This window comes from Littorina saxatilis, linkage group LG3 (assembly GCF_037325665.1).
Source record: "Littorina saxatilis isolate snail1 linkage group LG3, US_GU_Lsax_2.0, whole genome shotgun sequence".
NCBI lineage: Eukaryota > Metazoa > Mollusca > Gastropoda > Littorinimorpha > Littorinidae > Littorina > Littorina saxatilis.
Window position 1 is genome coordinate 10,816,017 of NC_090247.1, and position 11,199 is coordinate 10,827,215.

General features: G+C 42.4%; 1 long non-coding RNA gene across 1 annotated transcript; it reads left to right on the plus strand.

The window, feature by feature from the left end:
- The first annotated feature begins 604 nt into the window (after positions 1-604).
- LOC138961588 (uncharacterized) lies at positions 605-3,802 on the plus strand. Its single transcript, XR_011454234.1, has 2 exons — positions 605-1,646; positions 3,418-3,802. It is a non-coding gene; the product is annotated as an uncharacterized lncRNA (long non-coding RNA).
- Positions 3,803-11,199: the final 7,397 nt, after the last annotated feature.

The following is an 11,199-nucleotide window of genomic DNA, read 5'->3' on the forward strand; positions in this document are numbered from 1 at the left end:
TCTCTCTCTCTCTCTCTCTCTCTCTCTCTCTCACACACACACACACACACACACACACACACACACACACACACACACACACACACACACACACACACACACATACATACATACAAGTTTGAGAATGTCAAACTTTTGTCGATTTAGCACAAACAGGAGACTAGCTTCTTAACTGAGATCGTCCAAAAACGCTGTGGTAGCGACCGAGCACACATAACGTGACTGTGGTCTCTAGCCGCACGTGCTCACCGCTTGCAGATACGCAATGCAGCCTGGACATATTTCAGGAGACAGCTGCTGTGCACATTGACAGCTCTTAAAGGCCTACTAAAGTGCAACATTTTTATTCGCCGAAAACATGTGTAATAGCAATCTGGTAAATGTTCCGAAGACCGTTTTGTAAAATTTTGCGTGGCTGATTTTTTATTGAATAAAAACCGATTCCGCGCACCTGTCCATTCTGCGAGAGACAGCCCCCGGTGCCAGTGACGTCATGAGTGTAACACGGCCTACAAGAGCAACATGGCCGACGGTGATAGTAGCGCTGCCACTGCTAGTACGTATGTTCCCACTGCTAGTACGTATGTTCCAAAAGAAATTCCATCTTCCAAGCAGAGAAGATATGGCTTCGCCTGTGCTGTCGCTGAATGCAGCAACAATCATGGTAAGGGCCATACCATGCACAGGTTTCCTGATGATACCGAAACTCGGAGGCAGTGGGTCAAGTTTGTGCAAACTTCCAGAGCGGATTTTGGTCCGAAGTTTGGGACACCAAATCAAAATTCGAGAATATGCAGTTTGCATTTTAACTCTGACTGCTATCCTGCAAAAGTTGCACTTGCAGCAAGCTTTGGATTAAACACGAGTTGTAGGCTAGTTCCAAAGTCAGTGCCTACAGTGCAGAAGCCATGTCGTCTGCTACCATTGACGGCAACATCACTTTTGACGGCGACGAAGTCAAGTACTGTCACCTCAGTATCCAGAGCCAGGTGCACTGTGACAGAATTGACAATGGCTATCACAACGCCGATTTGTACCACCACTGTGGGCCAAAGTGTGAGCAGAGGAGCTTTCGCTAAACGGGAACACCGTACCAAAGGGTAAGGAGAAAAATTATGAAGTTGCACAATGTTTGGGGTCATTACATTTAATTTCTGACAAATTTACATTCATTGTGCATTTGTAAAAATGTCACTGCATGGTTTTCGTCAACTTTCTTCCAATATTTTTCTTGTGTATTGACTGAGAATACTCTTACTGGACATGAAGATCAAGATATTTTAAAATTCCATGATCAGGCAATGCACCTGAAGAAGGAAAGACCGTCAGTATGAGCATTGATTATGAATATGAAGAGTGTTAGTGAGAATGTTAGTGTGGGAATGAGAGGGTGTATGCATCATGGTCAAGATAGTGCACTAGCTATTAGAAAATAAAGTTTTGATGTTTTGTCTCTAAGTCGATGGGTGGTTGGTATAATTTTGGGGGAATGCTTTTGTTTGCAGGTTGTTGCAGACATGTTGGCGGGTGCGACTCCTGATATTCAGTCCTGTGATGATTCAACTGATTCACCACAAACTCATATTGATGTAATTGTGACTGATCAGCCTCTCAGCGATACCCTACATGTCAGCACTCAGACAGAGGTATAGTTCTCGGGTTGGCCAGTATAGATCTGTTTGTTGTCACTTTCAGTCTTGTCAGTGTTATTTCAATCAATTTTTGTGATTACACATCATCTTTACATTTTATCAACTTAGCCAATATACTTCCTTCTGTTTTAGAACTGCTTCATGTTCTTTGTAAAATATAAAATCAATAAATTGGTGTGTGCAATTATCAAGCAACCAATTTGCAAATGAACTTATTCAGGCATGGGAATTGAAAAAAGTCAAAAAGGCTGAAAATATTTAAGTAATGGCAATGTCAAAGGCGCGAAGCGCCTAGCCTTACTAGGGGGGTCCGGAATTTTTTTTCTCAACAAAGAATGGTGCAATTTGGTGTCATCTGAGCTCCAAGTTTGCCATTAAATTCAGTTTTAAGAACCATTTTTGCCTCCCCCACTTAATTTTTCGGTGGACACTTTTGCTTTTTCGGCGGAACAAAAAAATAATTCGGCGACAGGGAGCAGACAACTGATGGTGCGGGAAATGCTCGATTCAATGTTGGCTTCAGGAAGTCCAAACAAGTCGCGTAAGGCGAAAATACAATATTTAGTCAAGTAGCTGTCGAACTCACAGAATGAAACTGAACGCAATGCCATTTTTCAGCAAGACCGTATACTCGTAGCATCGTCAGTCCACCGCTCATGGCAAAGGCAGTGAAATTGACAAGAAGAGCGGGGTAGTAGTTGCGCTAAAAAGGATAGCACGCTTTTCTGTACCTCTCTTTGTTTTAACTTTCTGAGCGTGTTTTTAATCCAAAAATATCATATCTATATGTTTTTGGAATCAGGAACCGACAAGGAATAAGATGAAAGTGTTTTTAAATTGATTTGGACAATTTAATTGTGATAATAATTTTTATATATTTAATTTTCAGAGCTTGTTTTTAATCCGAATATAACATATTTATATGTTTTTGGAATCAGCAAATAATGGAGAATAAGATAAACGTAAATTTGGATCGTTTTATAAATTTTTTTTTTTTTTTTACAATTTTCAGATTTTTAATGACCAAAGTCATTAATTAATTTTTAAGCCACCAAGCTGAAATGCAATACCGAAGTCCGGGCTTCGTCGAAGATTACTTGACCAAAATTTCAACCAATTTGGTTGAAAAATGAGGGCGTGACAGTGCCGCCTCAACTTTCACGAAAAGCCGGATATGACGTCATCAAAGACATTTATCACAAAAATGAAATAAACTTTCGGGGATTTCATACCCAGGAACTCTCATGTCAAATTTCATAAAGATCGGTCCAGTAGTTTAGTCTGAATCGCTCTACACACACAGACACACACACACACGCACATACACCACGACCCTCGTTTCGATTCCCCCTCGATGTTAAAATATTTAGTCAAAACTTGACTAAATATAAAAAGACTATTCCCTCCGGGAAGTGAAAGTGGATTGCACTTTTTTAAAACAATTTTGTCAGTTTTGCATGCAAAGACTTTATGTTGTCATTCCGGCAGTCATTTTGCCTTTTCATGTCAAACAAGGAGGTATACAACTTACAAGCATGAGAGAAAGAAGCTGCATGAGTATGAAAGTCAGTGCCTCAAATAGAGGAAGAAATAAGACTGAATCCCTTTTTGATTGAAATAAATGTATTGACTTGTTTTAAAGTTCAAGATCAAAAGCCCACACATAACAAAAATATACAAACATACGTGCAAAAGTTTTAGCTAACTGTGCATTGCTATTTTTTTTAAAGGGGTCATTAATAGCAGTCTTTGTGTATTTTTGCAGCATATGTGGAGAGACTGATGCTGCGGGTTGTCGATTTGAAATAACACTACTCAGGAGATGGAGCGATACATCCAGGAACAGCGAGGCGCTCAACCGTTGCCACCACCACTCTGTGCTGATTTCGAAAAGCCCAACAAGGTTGAGGCAGTCGCAGAATTCAAGTCTCGATTCAGCAAATTCTAACACAACAGTATGTAGGAGAGGCAACCCAGGATGCAGAGTAATACAGTTCACACCTTCTTCCCCCATCACAGCTCCCATCTCCTCTATCTCGGTACAGCAGCGACACTCCTTGATTGTGTCCATAACACCACAGTTCCCACACTGGCACCTAATAAAAAAAAAAGATAGCACAGAATAATAATTAAGTTGTGCATTGTTTAAACATCTTCATTTTGCTTTGAATTATTTGTGTATACATCTGTGTGCATGTGTGCTGAAAAATCGTGTGACTGATTGACATGCCGAGGTGTAAAGCCACTTCTTTAGAATAATTGCAACAAAAAATGTGAGCAACAAGCAAACTGGTCATGCACTGTGCAAACTGCAATGACAATTAAGGAAACCAAGTTGACACTTTTCATCATTCATGTGTCAGCCTTCTCTCATTTTTACACTAAAGACACACTACTTTCAGTAATCACTGTTATACATTGACATGGATAAATGTGATTTGGATTAAAATAACCGGGCTGACGTCCTAATCACAGTCACAGACGCATCTTTAGTACTTTACGTACAGATTGCAAAATTATCTGCGAGGGCCCCAAAGGGTTTAAAATCGTGATCGTGATTGGCGTTTTTTGACCTTTCTGTGACCGTGATTGCCGAAATTTCCATTTCTGTGATCGTGATGGGACTTTGCCCGTGATCCGTGATGACAAAAAAATCAAGTCTCGTGATCGTGATCGTCATTTGTTTTCGTGATCGTGATGGGCATTATTGCAAAGCATTTTATTTTCAACGTACATTTTTCACAGCTGTATCACGCTATGATCCTCTATTCGTCAAGGAGCCAATCCCGATTGAAGGGAAGCAACAACACATTCAGACGAGATCCAATCAGAAGGCAAATTGCAAAAGTCTGCCAAACTTCATGCAATGGAAGGGCTTCGTGCAAAAGTTTTGAGTGCATTCAGTCAAATTCGAATTCGAAGATCAAAAATGGCGTGCAGCGGTACTGTCATCGAACTTCTGTTATATTTTGTGGATTCAAGCCAGACCAAAGCAGGCGGCGAGAATGCCTTCCTTGGTGGAAAGGTCAGGCTACGGGTCGGTTTTCCGAAGACGAAATATCAAGGTATGTTGATCTATGTTGCTCGATGATTTGACTGTTCTGAATGTAGGCAAAGATCTTGAAATTTGTTCAAGATCTTTGAGTTTGAGCCGTGAGATCATTGACATTGTCGACATTGCCACGTCCGGCTGTCACTCGCTCAGTGTGACCTCGACTGGCTCGAGATCGAGTCTGCGTGTAGCCAAAACCGAAACTAGAAATGTGTTTTTCATCCCAGCACCGTGGACACTCTTGGCATAGATTCTAATTGTCGCTTCTTTGCATTAAGCTTGGATTTATTTTATAGTCAATCTGTTCCTTACATTCAGTATGACAATCTTTATAGCAATGTATTTTTTTGAAAAAACGATAAAGTGTACTTAGTTTGGTATAAAAACTGGTAGCAGCCACCTTGTAGAGTCCTACTTTGGGTGTAATCCACCCTTAAAAAACACGCGATGAAGTTGCGGCACAGATGGCTGGCCATCAATGTGGCGGGCCACTTCCGTTTTCTGCCGCCAATGTTTTGGTTTTTGAGAGCAGACGCATTCCATGATTTGACACGTCATTACAACGCTCATGTAGGGAAATGTCACTCATCATCAGCTGTTGTGTGGATAACACACGACTCCTACCAAAGCAAGGTTAGAATGGAAAAACAGAGCAGTGTAGCGATATTCTGTCGCGATTCGAGCGCGTGCTTTGCGGTCACGTACACCGCTGGACTGCCGAACCGGCGTGTCAGTTGAATCGCTGCATCATCCTTTTGCGACAAACTACACATATGGTAAGTGACGTTAACGTTTGTTTACAATTTTGTTTTATTGGAGTACCTTTACTTCACTTTGAAAGTGCATGCGGGTTTTTTTCATGATGCGTAGGAAAGTGCAAGTGTCTGTGCATGCAATCATTATTTTGGTCGCCGAGTGAAAAAGTATGGTACGCGACTTTTGACATATTGAGAAGAGAGCAAGGTCACAAAACAGCTTCGTTTTTTTGGTAAGGATAGCATATTATACTGAAAAAACAGTTGGTTTTGCTTCCCAGACCCTACGGCTTTCAGTGTCAACGTTCGTCTTTCATTGTTTATTTATTTATTTTTGTTTTTCTGTTTTTAGGAGCAGTTCTGTCTTCTATAAACGGAGTGCGTTTGAAAAAAAAATCTTGTATATATTTTTTTTTATATATTATTTTTGTTTATTTGTTTTTTTTATTAAAAGACCCTTTTGCTCTCAGAAAAGGCTTACACCATATTTGAGAAAAACTATTAAGTTACGTTAACTTTTTTCTGCAGGAAAAATATAGCGAAAGACTACAAAGATGTTGATCCATTTTGTGAACCCTCAACTTCACAGTCACCTGTTGTTGACTGGAGTCGATGCATTTTCTGTCAGAACAAGACAACAGAACATCTGAACTGCCCAGCAGTGGGTACAAGGAGTGGCGAAGGATACACTTTGTTTGCTGAAAATGTCCAACAGTTTCTTGCATGCGGTTTTGACCTTCCTGTAACTGTGGGGGTATTTCAACTAGATGATGGATCTGGGATTAAAGAGACTGTTCAGAAAAATAGTGCATCGTGGCATAAGTCTTGCAGAGAAAAAATGGGCAAGCGAAGTTTGGAAAGACTTCAAAAGAAAGCTGAGAAACGGCAGGCAGAGGACAGAGCAGCCACCTGCAGCTCAGCCAAAACAAGACGATCTGCTGGCACTCCGGCGTCATCCAAAGATATCTGTTTCTTTTGTAATGAGAGCTCTGGCACGTTGTACAGCGCAGCAACATTTGGACTGGACTATAAGGTGAGACATGCAGCTAACCTTCTTCAAGACAAGGACTTGCTTAAAAAGCTTGCTGCTGGAGATATGATTGCTACAGATTCACAATATCATCTGAAATGTTTGATTTCCCTGTACAATCGTGCCAATAAATACGAAAAGGAACTGAACTGTGACCAGAGCAACAGTTCCGTTTGTCATGGCATTGCTTTTGCTGAGCTGGTGTCATATATCCAGAGTTTTGAACATGACGAAACAACAGCCCCTGTGTTCCGTATGTCAAAACTTTGCACACTGTACAATACTCGACTACAGGAGCTTGGAGTTAGTTGCAGTCTGCATACCACAAGACTCAGACAGAAACTACTGGATGCATGCCCTGAGCTTCAAGAATGCAATACAGGTCGCGAAAGAGATGCTACTCTTGTCTTCAAACGTGACCTGGGATATGCAGTGAGCAAGGTTGTTGATCATGATCCTGACGCCTTGCTGCTTGCACAAGCCGCCAAGATTGTCCGCAGAGAGATTTTCTCGAAGCAGGAAAACTTCAATGGGGATTTCCTTGAAAACTGCCAAGAAAATGCAACACCATCTTCGTTGAAAGCTCTCGTCAGTATGATTTTGGATGGGCCAGGAAACTCCATCAAAACAAGCAATCCATCACAAGAGGAGGCTGCATTAGGACAAAAGTAGTCACAGGCAGCGCTTACCATTTCTCAGCTCCTCGTATTTAACAGCAGAAAACATGCACCAAGAGATCCCTTGAAGGACACCCGTCGTAACCATGCAAAAGAGAAGGAAACTCCGCTTCCTGTTTAACTCGGACTGAAAATACACGCCGAGACCAGGAAGTATGGTATTATTGATATTCTGTACAATCTGGGTCTGTCAGTTTCCTATGATAGGGTTATACGTATTTCCAATGACCTAACTGACTGTTCTCTGTTTTCAAGGTTATATATAGCCTGCCAGGTAAGACAAGGAAACATGGAAGAGTTTTTCAGACATGAAAATCAACCCTTCCCCCCTTCTCTTGCCAAGCTGTCAGAAATGAGGTCTGGTAAAAAGTCTGATTTACTTGCCTGCCTCGAGCGCTGTGCATCAAACGGGGAGTATGCTTCTGCTGAACATGACCGCTTGCTGTATGACAATGCCACAGAAAGTATCCCTGAAGTCGTCATGCCCACTGAGGAAGAGCTCAACGTTCTTGATGAGCTTCTTGACGCAGAGCTGACTCCTGTCCACAACGACACGCTACTTCTGGGCGTTGAAACCCAATGCCAAGACATCACTAATCATTCTGCAAAGATCCTTGATGGTGCTTTCATTATTCAGATGTTGTCTCCAAAGCTGTGCAGGACATTTCACGACTACAGTGAAACGGTTTTCATGCCTTACATGTTACAGCAACTGAGCAGTGTACAGCGAGTTGATGTCGTCTGGGATGTTTACCGCGCAGACAGCCTGAAGACAGCAACAAGACAGAAAAGAAGCCAGGGACAGCGCAGGAGAGTCTCAGGTGCAGCACCAATTCCTACAAACTGGAAAGGCTTCCTAAGCAACAACGCAAACAAAGAAGAGCTCTTCCAGTTTCTAGCAAAAGAAATTTCGAGATGTGTGGTTAATCCCGGAAAACTGATTGTGAGCACTTCCAACTAGAAAGTTGTTTGCTCTAATAACAGTTACACAACCGAAGGCTTGGAGCCGTGCACGCATGAGGAGGCAGACACAAGGCTCTTTCTGCATGCTGCGGACTGTGTCAAACAGGGCCAAACAAGGATCATCATCAGGACTGCAGACACTGACGTCATCGTATTTGCCGTCTCCGTTGCACGTAAACTTCAAGCAGAGGAGATGTGGGTGGCGTTTGGAACTGGGAAGCACATCAAGAACATCCCAGCGCACGAAATTGCGTCAGCCCGGACAAGTGCACGTCGTTACCAGTATTCCACGCCCTTACGGGGTGTGATACGGTTTCCTTCTTTGCAGGGCACGGAAAAGCTAAGGGATGGCAGACGTGGAGCGTGTATCCTGAAGTCACAAAAGCATTTCTTCAGATCGCATCCTGCAGCGAGCAAGTGACTGCTTCAACCTTTGAAATCATAGAACGTTTTGTGGTCTTGATGTATGACCGCAGCAGCTCTTGTTTGAAAGTGAACGAGGCACGAGAAAAACTCTTTTCTCAGCGGAACAGATCCATCGAGTTCATTCCACCAACATCTGATGCTCTCAAGCAACATGTCCTCCGAGCAGCTTTTCAAGGACGCGTGTGGAGCCGGTGCCTTGAAAAAACTCCGGAGCTTCCTTCACCTTCTGAGTATGGATGGAAAAAGGAAGGCCAGCTCTGGCAGCCTGTGTGGATGACACTGTGTCAGGCCCAGGATGCCTGCTACGAACTCATAAAGTGTGGTTGCAAGAAAGTGTGCAGAGGCCGCTGTAAGTGTGCATCAGTGCATCTGAAGTGTACTGCGCTTTGTGGCTGTGGTGGGGATTGTCATCAGGATTAACTGCATACTTGGGTGAGTGAAAACAGATGTACGTCATGCTCAGTCCTTGTAGAGTTAAGAGAGATCTGACTGGGCAAGAGCTATACAGGGGCGGATCAGTTGCATTGTAAGGGGGGGGGGGGGGGCACTTTGAATCGAAAGTGAATATGATGGGCGCGAAGCGCCCGACTTTGCTAGGGGGGTCCGGGGGCATGACCCCCCGGAAACAATTTTGGCCCAAAGAAGCAAAATGGTGCCATCTGGTGCCATTTGAACTTAGAAATGGTCATAAAATCAGCTTTTCAAATTTTTTTGTCCGCCCCTGGCTATAAAATATTTCATTTTGTCTTAACGAGTGTGAAAATTCATACTCAACTTGTTTGTGAAAGCTGAACTCATGAAATGTTTGTGTGGTTTTTTTTTTTTTTTTTTTTTTTTGGGGGGGGGGGGGGGGTAGATTTTTATGGGGTCAGGCCAGACACTTAAAATTGTATTTTTGAATCTTGTTATCTGTGTGAAGTAAATGTTTACCTCTTATCATTGTTAAGCTGTATTAGCATCAAACGTGTACGAAAAGTAATAACCTGTGCTCTTGATTAGAAATACGAGCATTCTAAGGGTATTTTATTTGACCTAGATTGCGGACACAGCCCTGTCTAACTTAGAGTGTTCAAGATTGGCTGCTACCATTTTTTATATTCAGCATGGTGTTAGGTATCATCACAGCAAATTTCAGATTGCTATATAAAAATGCCTTCTGATGGCATTTTTTTGTGCTAAACAGATTGACCGGGCGCCGGTCTCAATGAAGCCAGCGCACAGTAGTGTTGTTTTCACCAGTTTGGAGGTGTGTTGAATGGTGGTGGGGGGAGGCTAAAATGGGATTTTTAACAAGATCACAACACTATTACAGCCCTGAAAATGATGCCCAGAATGGACCAGATTGCACAGATTTTACCCGTTTTTTGAAAAAAATCCGGGGGGGCATGCCCCCGGACCCCCCTAGTTGGCTTGCCTGCTTTGCAGGCTCAGACTCGCGCTTCTTTCAGGTAAAACCATTTTTGGCCTGTAGCATTCCTGTTTGTTTTTCAAGGCCATGAAACCAGGCGATGGTGTACCTCAAATTGTATGGCAAATTTGAAAATAAAGAACCCATCACACATACATGTACTTTAATTTCAATCCACCCAATAGTTTTTGAGAAAATGGGTTTACAAGATTTAGCTCTGGAAATGTGAAATTGTGCAAGTATATATTCATGTGTGTGAGTGAGGGTGTGGGAGTTGAATGTGTATGAGTGTAGAGAGAGAGAGAGAGAGAGAGAGAGAGAGAGAGAGAGAGAGAGAGAGAGAGAGAGAGAGAGAGAGAGAGAGAGAGAGAGAGACTCTAACTCAGAACTTTATTACAAAAGGATAAATGTTTTAGGCAAAGCCTATTCTTCCAATCTGAGGAGAGAGAGAGAGAGAGAGAGAGAGAGAGAGAGAGAGAGAGAGAGAGAGAGAGAGAGAGAGAGAGAGAGAGAGAGAGAGAGAGAGAGAGAGAGAGAAAACAATGAAAACAACATTCTTGTTACTGATTACAAATCATGATATGTATTTCTATGTGTGTATGAAAGAGAATTAAAAAAATAATAATAAAAAAGTGCAACAGTTCTCACTTTGTGTTGAATAAACAATAGATCCAGAGGAGCGAATTACTGTGTGGTTGTGTTTACTTTGACACGTGCTTTCTGTACATGCCAACTTTTACCGTGACCGTGATTTGCCACTGGTGTTCGTGATCGTGAAAACAAAAATCAAGGTAACTGTGATCGTGAAAGCTAAAATTTCCCTTCCCGTGATCGTGATGATACCCCCCCTTTGGGGCCCTCATCTGCACATCAACTGAAGATTGACAAAATGAAAAGCTATTCTTTACAATCGCAACTGTCGTCGCTAGTTCAAGATGATCGAAATCAGGGGTTTGCACAACAAAAAAACAATACAGAATCTTAATCGTACGGTGTGATGTATACATACCAATGCGTTCCCTGACAACAGACGACTATGATCAACCTCTTCTGCTGGTCTTTCGGTCTTTCGTCTTCATCACTCGAACCAACTGGTATGGCTCTATGCCTATCGCTCCAGAATACGGTGGTTCCGATGTTTCCAACTCAGATTCAAAGTCACTGCTTTCGCACGAAAGCTGCAATTCAGACTCATCATCCGCGTTTGTGTACTCTACAGTTTCTGGTAGCCATCGA